The sequence below is a fragment of the Lipophrys pholis genome (assembly GCF_963383615.2).
Source record: "Lipophrys pholis genome assembly, chromosome: 20".
Taxonomy (NCBI): Eukaryota; Metazoa; Chordata; class Actinopteri; order Blenniiformes; family Blenniidae; genus Lipophrys; species Lipophrys pholis.
This window is the reverse complement of record NC_137648.1, coordinates 16,879,351-16,891,377: the sequence shown is the minus strand read 5'-3', so window position 1 is coordinate 16,891,377 and position 12,027 is coordinate 16,879,351. Positions and strand designations below refer to the sequence as shown.

Genomic DNA, 12,027 nt, shown 5'->3' with positions numbered 1-12,027 from the left:
GACATCCGAACCTCAGACCACAAGCATGATGCAGTGACACCGTCTCCTCGTGTAGCTGCACATAATTTACAGGTCAAGTAAGCAAAGGCTCTGTTATGCTAATTCAGCCACTGAGCAGCCAACACGTGAGCGTAAAACGGAGAATTCCCTTTAGGCTGTTCATTGTGGATAAGTACAGGAAGAGGGTGATTTGTGGAAAATAAGAAGAGATTACAGAAATGTAATTGCTGAAAGTTTGTAATCGTCCTGCTCATATTTTTGTGGCTTTTGCTTGTCGTGTCACCGTCGAGGCCGATCGCTTTGGCGCGTTGGGAGTCGCCGGCTTGTACTGTGATTGGATGTGATTTAAATCCCCCCTCTAATTTATGGCCATATTGTCTAGGCGGCCCTGCACAATAGTTCAAACCTCTCATTAACCAGACCACTCACTGAAACCGAAGGGAACCCTCTTTTTTTTTCTTTTTTTTTTTTTAGAGCCAATAGTCACGGGCAATAGTCAACTTATAGCCCTGTAGCCCTCGCAACAGTGCCTGCATTCACAGTCAGTGATGTGCGTCTGACACCTATTGTCCCGGGGGGCATCTCCAGACTACCATGCTTCTGTTAACTGGCAGCTTTTGCAGACGATCTTTTCCCAAGTCAAGAATAGCTGTGGGCTGCAGGATTGATCCCTTAGGGGTTCCTCTCAGCCAGTGTTTTATTTTCCGAGCAGTGGACATCAACCTTAAATGGTAAATTTTACATACGGGCTCTCCAGTTGTGGTTGTGGTCCATGACGCACGACTGGATCCTTTTTTGCGACACGCTCGAGGAGATACGGTGCCTGCTTTGCTGTGGAGTCAATGTGAAGTCCATTTTATCTTCACAGTGTGACAGACATCCCCCTCCCTCCCCGAGGTCGTGACCCTGTGCAGTGGCTACTTGTGAAGAACATGCCGGTAATTGGAAGGGATTATTGTTTTTTAAAGGTCCATCTTAACAGAAGTCATGGGGGACATTTGGGGACCACATGAGCTTTGGGGGTAGTCTCGGTGGCCCTGTTTGTATTTAGACGTGATCTCTGAGGGTCTCCATAGGAAGATTAGCGAAGAAAACATTCGGCTAGAGCATGTCTTCAATCACCAAACAATGGACGCCGCTCTGTTTAGGATAGACTGCGGTTTTCATCTGAAAAGATGATGGCGCTTCTCATCATCTATTTTTGGAGCTAGGGTGTTGTTGCAGTTCTCTGTTTTAATGGCACAGGTGTGTCTTCTGTGTTCTTATGCGTTGACGCCACCAAGCAGAATGATGGCCAATTTTATGCGTCAGCTCCTTGAGAATTAAAAGCTGCAACAGTAAGCAGTTCGCTCCTGCGGTGGAGGTGAGGGGTGCGGGTTGTTACAGGAAGGCTTTGCAAATTACATGTCTATTGAATTTCTCTCGCCAGCTTCTCAGTCGATTACTTCAATCCTGCTTCTTCAGCGTACTTGTTGCTGTGTAAATGTCCCGCTTTTGCTCCTTGTTTAGATCGTAATTGGAGAGCTTTTGTTTTTGTCTCGTCTGTTCGTTGCATATATGCAATATTGCGCGGTGTCTCATGAAAGGTTTTGCTCTCACAGGGTGCCAACAACCCAACCACACCTCCCACTTCCTCTGTCCTAGCCTACATTCCTACAATATAAATCACACGTTTCTTGGATTATAGACACTTATCCATCTTTTGAATGATCGAAAACTTAACATGAATGTTGTTGCTTATATATTAGAATGAAATTGAAGGAGCACATTAGTAAGTATAACATTATGACTGCAGCTGATCTTTATTTTTTCTCCACGACTTTAATAATCATCCCACTTAGGGTTGCAGGGTGGTGCAGTTGAGTCAGTCTATAGTTACAAATTACCATCAGATCAAGTGCTTTGAGAGACCCTGACAGGAAGAACATGCAAACTCTATAAAGACAGACTCCTTTTACCACAACACCATTTTCTGATATACCAAATAGTAGGAATGTTTAAGATACTGTATGTCCTCTGTCCTTTCCCAAAGCTTCAAATTCCCCAAAGTTGCATTCATTTACACGACTAAAAATGAACCATTAAAAAGGCTTAAAAAAAAAGAAAAAGAAATGAGCCATAATGTAAAACAAAGCCCTCAGCTTTAAAGTTTCTGAGGCAGAGGTGTTAAAGTAATGCATCATCAAGTTCGACAATACATCTAACCAAGAAGACTATTAAAGATGTATTTATGTAGTTATTATTAGTTTGTGACTGGCAAGTGTTTTGGTTCTGACAATAGAGAAAGAATTCATTAACACGTGACACAGTTTTATTGCCTAGAGTCATCTTCAAATTTCTAAGTTGGGAGTTTGATGTATTGTTCTTGGGCAAGAGAGTGACCCGCCACCATGGATCTGTGATTGTGTCTGGGGTAATTTGTAGGTGACATAAGAATCACCGAAACTGTCCCCTCTGTAAAATGCACTTTTAGTAAGGAAAGTCCATTTAGTGAAGAGTTCTGTGAAAAAGACAAGCTTTCTCACTAATAAATCCTCCATTACATACATGGACAGTGTTTTGGTGTATTGATTTTATACAAATGACAAACAATATCATGTCGTAGACAATATGTATTTCTAATGGGAGCCATGTACTGTCTTGAAGACGAATTAGACAATTCAGTTCACTCAATCAATAACCATTGCTCCCACCTTTCTTTCTTTTTTTTGTTTTAAACAAATATTGAAATAATTTCCACACAATTGATTTGTCATAGGTCAATGGATTTACAATAATCTTTTCTGAAACAAAACCTTGAAGCTGCTATTTTTATTTAACCAAGTTAATAGCTAGCCATGTGAGATTACCAAACCTGGCATTAGGTTCAACATATTGTATAATGTGTCTAGTAGTACCCCATTCAACGCTCAAATATTTCACAGTCCCAATCTTTGTTTCCTGACATGCTTGCATTCCTTTAGAGTGAATTAACCTCAGTTCCGTCACATTTCCCACTATGTTGTCGCTCTTAATGGACGTCTCGTGCTCACTCTCCTTAAGTTGGCTCAAGTTTTTCCTCTGAGTCATATGTTATGACTCATAAGTGTCCTCAGGAGATATTTTAGACACTGTCCTACTGTGAATGTGTGCTTCAGTTTTAATGATTAACCGGAAGCCACTAAAGGATACTGAGGTGTTGTGTAATGCACCTGTGATTCGCTGCGTAAGAGCCACAATGTTTTATTTGGTGTTGCATTGCTGTCTTTTAATCATTGTGTGTGAAAACACCTCAGTGTCAAGCTGCATGCCGGCTTTGTTTTTTGTCTTTTTGGTTAAAACATGTTGATAAGATGTGGGAAAAGGAGATCTTCCTCTGTTTTTGGGAAACCAGCTGAGTATTTTGCCCCTGACATAAAAGTTTGTGGGAAAATGACTCCAGCCTTGGTCCTCAGAGAAAGTCTCAATGCTATTTTGGTCATTTGTAGTCTAAATCACCCCTTGTGAAATACCAGCCTAAAATTAGCCGTACTTGGGCTTTTCACTCACCAATCCAGACTGTCCTAATGGCTGCAGCTATGTTCTGTTTAGACAGGCTATCCCACCGGGTCTGGGATCCACTGTAAAGCTCTGCAAGCTACTTCTTGCCTCCAAAAAGTTCCTTTTATGGTTCTTTCACTGTGCCCATATTTAAAGTCGCCATAAACTATCCCAAACACGAGACAGCAGTCCTTTGTTGTCTCCTAAATATCCAGTTACACTCCAAGTTCAGCCACAAATTGAATTTTCCTAGAAGATATTGATAAAATCACCACTTATCTTGCTATTTAAGCTGCCTGGCAGGAGTTATTACATTAGCTTAATTGTGCACAGTGATTCTTGTTCGAAAGCACAGCTATTGTCTGAGCATTACTTGATGCCTGCAGGTTAGATCTTTGGATTGCCCCCCTCCTAAGGATTAAAGTGCAGACTATTGTGACATATGGCAGGTCCATTTATCCCCTCCTCGCGAGGAAAACAAAACATGCAACGATTTGCCACACAGCCAAACGTCTCTTTGCACAGTGCACAATGTGTGCAATGATGGCACGCTGTATACAGGTGGTAAAACCATTCTGACTTGTCGCGTTTAATAGCCGAACGGAACTTGAAGATTTGTAAGTTGTTTTCAAGTTGGGACCCCGGTGGACTCGCTGTGTGTGTGTGTGTGTGTGTGTGTGTGTGTGTGTGTGTGTGTGTGTGTGTGTGTGTGTGTGTGTGTACCACTTCCTCTCCACTGAAAAGATTTATGGTTATGGGGACTGTTTTTGTGGGGGCAGCTTTGTTCCAGGAGGTTGACAATGTCTACCACACACTGAGATAAAGCTTCAGGATTCCCATACTGCAAAGGATTGTGGGTTTTATATATATATATATATATATATATATATATAGACCAGATATTTGAAATTGTCATGGCAGTCTTACCTCTACTAATTCCTACAGAAGTGGTAGATTTTACCACCAGCCATAAGTCGATGTGGTCAGGAGACTTCCCCTGCCCCCTTGGATTAAAACTTAAACAGAAGTTGGCAAATGTCTCCTTTAAGGAAGCTTAAGTATTTACTCGATAGCTTTTCTTAAACTACATGCATGACTTCTCATTCTGGGTTGTTTGGGCTATGTTCTTCATAAGAACTTGAAATGGAATGCTTGTAAAAAGCAACATTTACATTCTGAAATATTGCACAATGTTAACCATGAATGAAAAGATCTTATGCAACAAAAAAGAAGTGGCGATAGATGTTTTTTTAGATGACGTACTGTCTGTTTCTACTCATCAAATGAGAAAAAAAGATTTTGAAAATTACAGGTTCTTGGTAATTAGCGCAGATGACAGGAATTACACAGCATTTAAAGGAAAGTCATGCAAAAAGGATTACACATTAAATGCTATGTTGTGTTACGTAAGTAGTTTTTTACGGGAAGAGGCCTAGTTCTACCTTTCATGCAATGTTCATTTTTGTTCAAATCAGTCAAACGTAGAAACCAGGTCTTTGACATAGAGATTAGATAAATATTGTTGAGAATCAACAATATTTGAATTAATCAATCAATTTGAATTGAAAAGGTAAAAACACCTTTTAAACTGCTCTGCCTGTTTGAGCACTTTTAATTCCCCGCCCTCATTATGATTGGCCTTGTTCTTTCCCTCGAGCTGACCTTTGGGCTCACACATGACTGGGTCAGTCTCATGCTGGCTACGGCTCATAACTTGTTAATAACCAGTGATGCTGATGGAAGAGAAATACAGAGCGTTAACCAGCCAGCGTCTTTGTCTGCTGTGTTGAGTCATTTTAAGAGTTCCTCTGCCAGTATAAAGAGCAGAGACCCTGTTCGTTGTGGAGCTGAATAGATTTGGCATGAAGCATGACCAGGAGCAGTTGTGGTCTGTCTTGTCAGGTAATACTCCAACATTATCCTATTGTGAGGGGAAAATAAAAGGGCAGGGTAGTGGAACTGGTAAAGTGTATACCACACACATGCTGAGCAAGAATCTTTATCGATTACTCCAATCACTCCAGATTTAGTGTCTTTTCTTCCTCCTGTTTGTTCAAACAATAAGGTTCATATTTGCTCCGTAATGTAACAGGATGGTTGAGTTGTTTTTTTTTTTTGTTTTTTTTTGAGACAGCGTGGTCAGTGTTACCTCTCCAGTCTGAAATTCCTTCACCCTCTTTCAAGGGCCGTGCCCACTCAAGCTTTAAACTGTCTTCATGGCATGAAGCAAAACAGTGGCTCACAGTGTGTGTGTGTGTGCTTGTCGTTCACTCTTCAGAGGGTTTCTTTTTCTTTTTATCCCTGAAATGTTAAGTAAGTGTAGTCCTGTTGTATGTGTAACTAACAAACCTTCTGTCAGAAGTGTGATAACTATGGTTAAAATTGGTTTGCATGTTATTTGACTCACATATGTACATTTTCACTCAAAGAAATGGATCGACAGCGATGAAAGCAACTGTTTTGAAGAAGGTTTTTAGTGCACAAAGCTCTTTTTCATAGGATTAGGATGCAAGTAAAGCTAAACAGTGTCCTCTTGTTCTCAGTGTCGTGTTTGCCCCCTCACTTCCCAATTCTGCCCCTTGACAGGTGTACTAAAGAGGCCTGTCCATGCTGGATAGATCTCCCAATTCACCGTCCTTTGCCTGCATACACAGCTTCAGCAACAACTGCAGTCTCTTCAGGTTAACGCCTGACCTGTTTGGCTGCCAGCTGGAGGTTGCATGGTCAGGGGATTTGGAGTTTCTCTTAAAGAAAGCATAGTTGGAATGCCAGCTTTCAGAGCTTTACATCAACAGTGGGCGGTGGCAGTGGTGGTGGTGATGGGGTGGGGTTATCTAGAGAGAAAGGTTGGCTGTCTTTCCTCACCGTGACAGACCGCTCCAATGAGAAATGAAAGAGAGGCTCCAAAAAAACAAATTCTTCACTGCACACTGTGGGATTTCATTTATATGCACGAGACCAAAAAAGAGAAATATTCATGATGAATATTCAATGTTTGTTTGGTAATATGTGAGACAGTACACTCATTCTCAGGTATTTTAGTCATCTTTGTGATTTTTTTTTACAAAAAAGGAGCTAACAGGTCTGACACAGGCTTTAGTCAGCAGAGTGGGAACAAAACAGCCCCCCACCTAGGTGGAAGGTGCTGTGTGCCTAGCCCCGGGGTCTCTTTTAAACACCAGTTCTTTGTGCACGCAGTCAGGGGAAAAATGACTTCAAAGGTGAAGCAACAGGGAATGCCACAGCATAGAGGCACAGAAGTGTGGGAAGGCCCAGTTCCCCCCTGCTTTTTTACCCACTGCATGTAATCTGCTAATCTGCAGAGTGGACGGTCGGTGGTCTGCTGACGGAGGTGTAACAGGGCCACTGACCAACAGGAAGTATGTCAGGGAGGAGGGGGATATGAAGAGCTGCATGGGCCACCCATCGCTGTGACCTTGCAAAGTGTTAAAGGTTAAGTGGACCTTTTTTCACGGGACCACCGTATAGTTGTGCAAATAGTTTAAGTTCTGGTTGAAACAATGGGGTCACTTCTTTGGCTGAGAGGTGTCACACGGCTGAAAAGTTAAAGAATGTGTCATCTCACCTGGACATATAAACTCTAGGTTTTTGAGTCACACAGTGACTGTCCCATCTTTGTTGTAAGGGAAACCTAACCTAGCTGTGTCTTTTCCGGGGTGAGCAATGTATTTTAAAACAAGTGATTTTACTATGTACAACTAGGTAGTCTTATGTTGATAATGTTGATATTGATGTGATCTTAAATTGGACTCATATTGCAAATATTTTAATATTCTGAATGGATGCTGTGTCAGTGCTTTACAACTATTTAATGAAAGCATTTATATTCTATTCAGAAGTCTGTATTAGGATTTCTGAACCATATCACATCTTTACTGTCAACACAAAATGATTATTTTCTAATTATTTTGTGAATTAGCAAGAGAAATGTTACTGTGGAGTTAATATAAATTAAGTAACATTCACATTTTTGATGTGCAAGGTGATTCATGGGTTAGGTGAACTACTGCACTATGATCTCTGTCAAACTCCAGATCACCTTGCTCTGCTCGTTGCTCATTGAGAGGATGAGTAGAAGGAATGTCCAGCTGTGATTGATTTAATGGGATACTTGGAGAGGTTTTGATTGACATTAGTCATGGCTTGCCTGGCCAGCGTACCCTTTAGCCCCCTCTGCCATGAGCTGCTCCCATTTGATCGGACCTCCACAGACCCGGTTATGACATGTTTAGTGATTTCACACTTGCTTTGTGGCAGTAAGCACCCTCCATTCTCTCAGATGATTTGAAGCATAAATAATACATTGCTCCCATGATTTTCAATGCATGACTGAGCATAGCTAGGGTCGCAGCAAGAGGAATGTTGCCAAGTCATATTGTGTCCGCCCCAAGTGGAAGTCTAGTGCTTCAAAGAGTCAGGCCACCGATGCCAAGCCTTCAAACTGGGAGAGGCAGCATATGGTACACGTCAAGACAAAGCAATTGGATTTTTTATTGCTAAATTCTGGCCTTTTGGGGGGAGAAAATAAAACAAAACAAAAAATGCTGCTTTTGAGGAATGGTGGTCCATGAATTGTGAAAAAATTTGATTTGCAAACATTTCCACTTAGAATATTTAATTTAACATTTTGCAATATTTGAGTGTGTCACTGCAAGAACATTAACAATTCCCTTCTCCTGCACATTAACTGTAAAGGGGAGATGGTCCTCTGGAAAACAGGTGTCCATGTCCCCTACTATAAACTCACATTTTATGTAGCAATACTCCTCTTAGATAGATTTCATAGTTGTAAGTCATTAAAAATGTCATCTGAGAATCTGCTCTAGAGAGGTGTCAGATTGTTTTGGTATTGAGGTGTCATCTCAATGGTGAATGATCCGACAATGTTTTCATTATGGATCCCCCGCCACCCCTCTCTCCTGCAACTCCCATCCTCACTCCCAAACAAGAGGCTGGAATGTTGGGTTTCCATGACGCTAATGAAGTAAAAACCTGGCAATGCGTAGCTGGCAGTCTCTGAGCAGCTCCTGATCCGCGGCCTCCTTCTCATCAGGATCAGAGTCTGATCCCCCTGTAGCCTTCATTCACCAGAGCTTATTATGCCCAGGAATGTCTCTCAGTCTGTCCTTCTCTCATAACCCCCGCTGGAGCGGGGATGTGGGGTGCAGGGGTAAATTTGGGACAAATCCCAAGGGAGAGTACTACCCCAAATAACACACCACCCCCTTCCTCTTTTTTCCTGACTCCCATACCGACAAAAACTCCTCCTCTATTACTCCTTACAATTCACTCGCTGCTAACTATTACGCTTGGACAAAGACACACACTCACATACGTGCCCGCGCACAGACAGACAGCAATCCTTTGCCGTGAAAAGTGAAAAGCTGTCGTTGTGATTTATTGTTCCATAAATGCTTCATGTGGCAGGCCCATGAGGCGACCAGTCCCACTGTTTGCTATTGGCCCCCGGGACAATAGTGAGTTTTTGGCACTCAAACAGGTCCCCACTCCAGACTCTGCACACTTCCCTGGGGAAGACAGAAAATGATCTTCCCAGCAGCGTGTTTGCTTTTTTGCCAGCTTTCAGATGGCCCTGAAATATTTGCAAATTAAAATCTCTTCTGTCACTGAAACATTTCCCTCAGAGGTTCCCTCTTGAAAAGTTCCCATCTGAGAAATGACAGTACTCCCGGCTGAAAATCCAACATACTCAGATGTTTATGTAACAGGGCCTCCCCGGTGGGAATGGAGATTCTTCTCTTTGTGTCCTTCTAGGAATGGCAGTTGAGGAGTTAAATAATCAGCCTCTGTACATTATACTGTCCTGCTGGGCTGGTGGACGCAACCATAATGTCTTGCTAATTAGTCCCCATTTAGGATTTTCCAATGGGCCACACAACCGCCATTGATGACTGAAACCCATGGAGTGTTTGCAAAGGGAAGACTCTCTGTGTCGTGGGCATTCATGATTCAGACTTGTCCTTAATAAACCTCTATCTTGCTCAAAGCTAAATGCCTCCAAGACTCAGGGTTCAGTTACTCGGCAAATGAACACAGAACATAGCCCGTGTGAAGGATTTGAGTCATTGTTTGTATGTTGTCATTCAAAGGATAATGTCCATAAATGAGTCTAAGCTGACCAGGACCAATTAAGGGCTTAAGAGTTGAAGCAGCTCCTTGTAAACTTTGACCTTTTATTCGATCATTGTCTTTGGTGTCCTCGTAGAAGGTTATATAACATTTTGCTAAAGAGTTTTTCCAATTCTTTGATTGAAAAAAAAAAAAAAATGAGGGTATGGTAATTCACTTCTGAATAGAGTTTTTGTTTGGACCAGTAGTAGTGGTGACCAGAATTTAGCTTGTTATTCACCCAAAGTTCACTCGAATGGCCTCCAGCCATTTGTGACCCAACCCTCGACAAACTCTGTCCAATACATAGATGGCTGAATAGTACCAATGAAATTAATGGAAAAAGACGATTTACAGAGGGCCTGATTCGATCTTATGAAAGTATTGAGTCTTGGTTTCATTTGTAGTCGTTGCCAGAAGCACACTGCTGGCCTATTTCCTGCGCCATGGGGAGTTCTTCGGCTGCAATAAAAAGCGGAGAAGCTTATGTCATTAAAACTCTGCACTCAATTGAGCTGTGTATGGCATCTGATGAAGATTGATGAAGTTTGTTGCCATGGGCAAAGACAGGACTTTCCAGGCCCTGTGGAGAAGGTTTTGGCAAGTTGGAATGGAGTAATTCATGATGTAGTGCAGAGTTCTCTGATTTGTGGCTGTCTTTTGTATTTATGTACATAAAAAGTCATCTTAGTTTTCGTACGTCATCAAAAAACTTCCCGGGCCACCAAATAAAGTGTTTCAAACAGTAATAATAAAAATCTAAATGATTCTACAAACAATAGTAATGTAATGATTACATGTGCTGTTGACATTAATCTGCATATGCTTCTGAATTGCTTTCTTTTATTGTCCTGTTATTGTACTATAGTTCAGGTCTTTGGATTTTTTTTTTAGTACTCCATATGTAAATTACAAAAGATTGCACTATATTTTCATGTTACTCTTTGTTGAAGAAAAAGCAAATGCTACCAGAGCCTTAAAGGTGATAGATTTTCTATTTACTTGATTTAATACAGAATTCCTGTTGTGTGTAACCTTTGGACAGTGATTGATTTGTGCCCAGCATCTTTTACCTGACCTGCTGGTGGCACAGACTGGTCAGTTGGGTCAGGCCTCAGCTAGCATTGTCATATTGGCCACAAAGACCCAGCATCATTAGCCCCTCTGGCGGCACTATGTGTCCAGCTCTGAAAAAAAGGGCTAATGAATAAAAGAAAAAATGGGAGACAGCTAAAGTCTTTCTGATCCCCTTTTCCATGACGGGTAATCCAGGGGTGATCGTCAGCACAAAATGTGGCTTTGACCGGCTGTATTCATTCTATGTTGTCTGTGTGTGTGTGTGTGTGTGTGTGTGTGTGTGTGTGTGTGTGTGTGTGTGTGTGTGTGTGTGTGTGTGTGTGTGTGTGCGTGTGCTTTTAAACCTCCATTTGGTTGCAAAAGTTGCACCAAACTCAAAACCGAGAAGTTGGCGTTCAAATGAAGTCGCACAATGCCACAACCAAGATGATAAAGTTTAAGATGTGAAGTTAAAACAACCTGTGCGATTATAGGCTTGTACAGGAACTTATCTAATTCAGAGTGGGATTTCTATTTGTGTCAGACATTTGTGGTAAGAGGTAGAAAAGAGATGATTGTTGTTCCATGTTTCTCATGTGCCAATCATCATTGGCAAACAAAGTATGGTCACACCCCCATCTTCGTTCCAACGAGTATTAAAAAACACTCAGCTCGTATGGGCATTTGCATTTTCGCACGCATGACCTCATTCCTCGAGCGTGCCATTGACACGCTTTCAATCCGTGTGTTTCATCCCTTTTATTGATGACGCTGAGTCACCGATAGGAAAGTCATATCTGGTACAGATGCCAATGTCACAACAGCTGCAGCATGTTTTTTTTTTTTTATACACTGAGTAACAATCAGATTGGCGTGTAAAACTTGTGCTGTCTGGGTAGGCCATTGACTCTGATACGGTTGAGTAGAGAGGCTGTGAATGAATGGTTGCAGCCTGACATTGTTGTGTTTTCAATGAGCACAAATGGGGATGCCTTGCAGTAATGTTGCCACAATTAGGCTGGCTACTTTCATTTGAAGCAGGGTCTATTTAATAGCAAATATCTTTTTATGTGATTTGTAACACAAAAGACGTGACATGCTGTCATTGTGACTGAAGAGCGTGTGATGATACTGATATTTTCCTACTGATCAAAGGTTAACAAAGCTACTGGGGATTGTAAAAGGTGTTTTACTGTTGTCATATACTTTATCTTTAGTTTTTACACATGCACACAAATCAGTTACATCTTTTGTCATCATATAAAAACTCATTAATCGTAACTATGCCCTATATTTAGGAAG

At 41.5% G+C, this 12,027-nt stretch overlaps 1 protein-coding gene across 1 annotated transcript in view; it reads left to right on the top strand.

The window, feature by feature from the left end:
* arhgap29a (Rho GTPase activating protein 29a) overlaps positions 1–12,027 on the top strand; it is a 33,904-nt gene that overhangs the window by 4,784 nt on the left and 17,093 nt on the right. The window lies entirely within an intron of this gene.